This window comes from Schistocerca serialis, chromosome 3, assembly GCF_023864345.2.
Source record: "Schistocerca serialis cubense isolate TAMUIC-IGC-003099 chromosome 3, iqSchSeri2.2, whole genome shotgun sequence".
Classification (NCBI taxonomy): Eukaryota; Metazoa; Arthropoda; class Insecta; order Orthoptera; family Acrididae; genus Schistocerca; species Schistocerca serialis.
In genome coordinates this window covers 394,569,478-394,571,407 of record NC_064640.1, presented here as the reverse complement: position 1 = coordinate 394,571,407, position 1,930 = coordinate 394,569,478, and positions in this window count along the sequence as shown.

The window sequence follows — 1,930 nt, the reverse complement described above, 5'->3', positions numbered from 1 at the left end:
GTCACCCACAAAGTGAGAGTAACTCAGAATATTTAATCTAAATAGTAATAAAATATCGAATGAACAGGATAATTTTAAATCACTCATGGAAGTAAATGAGCTGCCACATAGTTGCTAAACCTATCTGCAAAACTGGTAATTCACCGTTACACTAGCAACAGGCCGAACATGTTAGCATAGTCGATGTGTTTCTTGAGCTGAATGGCACTAGGAAAGATCACCCATCGAAGACACGTTATCACCAGCTGCCACTGCATTCACTCAGAGCAGAAATACCTAATATAGATCAATGACCTTTATTCACATTTCTGAGACAATCATTTGAGTCTAGTTTCGAATAATATCGAGATTCACCGACTGCAACTCGAATATCATAAGATAGAGCAGGTAAAATTATTTGAGCAGTTCTTCTTTCAGTAGTTATTGTAGGGAATTTGTTTCTCTGTCTTAGGCGAACTTCATTCATCAAAAATGATTCGCTTTTTTAGAGTCACCAGATGCTATTAATGATGTGTCGACAGAAGTGCCGACACAGTGTTATTTTGAGGGGGCCGATAGGCACGCTATCTAACGCAGACGGGCGTGAATTCTGGAACAAGATACATTATGACTGCTATCAAGAAAATACGTAGCTTTGGAATATACTTAACTTTATTCACTCCTGGTGATTCATCTCTCTTGACTATACAAATGAGACTCGTAAGATACATGCACTGTTACAATTGGCGCCTTGCTAGGTCGTAGCCATGGACTTAGCAGAAGGCTATTCTAACTGACTCTCGGCAAATGAGAGGAAGGCTTCGTCCGTAGTGTCGCTAGCAATGTCGTCCGTACAACTGGGGCTCTCTCGTATATCGAGACCTGCCTTGTGGTGGCGCTAGGTCTGCGATCACACAGTGGCGACACGCGGGTCCAACATGTACTAAATGGACCGCGGCCGATTTAAGCTACCACCTAGCAAGTGTGGTGTCTGGCGGTGACACCACATTCCTGCCCCGCAAATCGGCGAACGGTCGTGTGATAAGGCTTCCGCCCGCCGTGGGGAGGACCCCATGTTGACGTATGCGATGAGGTGGGGAGCCTAACAACAGGCGAGGCTGTGCCACCCGCACCCGGCCATTCGGTCCGAGGGGATCTAGGAAACGCCTGAAAACCTAGTCCAGGGTGCACGTCAACATGCGGTGTATGCGCCCGTAATGAGACAGGAGGGGCCGAAGGGTCGACCTCCATTGCGTCGGGGTACACGACGCGCGATGACGTCATGTGGTCCGGAGCGGGCAAGAGGTCCATGGCGGAGGACGGCTGGTCACGGGAAGCGATCGGCGGTGCGTGACCCAGGGAGGCGCTTGGCGGCTGCAGCGAAGCGTCGAATGCGGGCGGCGCCGGCGGGAGAACAGGCGGCGGCGGCGGCGGCGGCGGCGGCGGCGCGTCGCCATGGGGCAAAATGGAAGGCATCGTCGGTAACACCTGGGGATGAGGCGAGCCAGTAGATGGGTCCCCAGGGCGCTGACCGGACGGCACCGTCGCTGAAAGCAGACGGGGAGCGGCAGAACCCGTGCGACGACAGAGGCGCAGCTGATTGAGATGCCGACGCACCTCACCAGAGGCCCCCAAAACCAAATACATCGCGCGGCCGAGGCAGCGAAGAATGCGCCCTGCGAGCCAACGCCGTGAACCTCGATAGTTGCGATAAAATACAACGTCGCCTGGAGCAAAAGCAGGAGTCTGCCGCTGCACAGGAACCTGATGCGGCGGATGCAGCAAAGACATCAAGGTGCGATGAGGACGACCGTGGAGCAACTCAGCCGGCGAGCGACCATCTCGGGGCTGAGAGCGATACGAAGACAAAAAGAGCAACAATGCGTCCTCCCGAGAATGCGACTCTTTCAATTTCAACATCTGTGACTTGAAAGTCCGGACCAACCGTTCA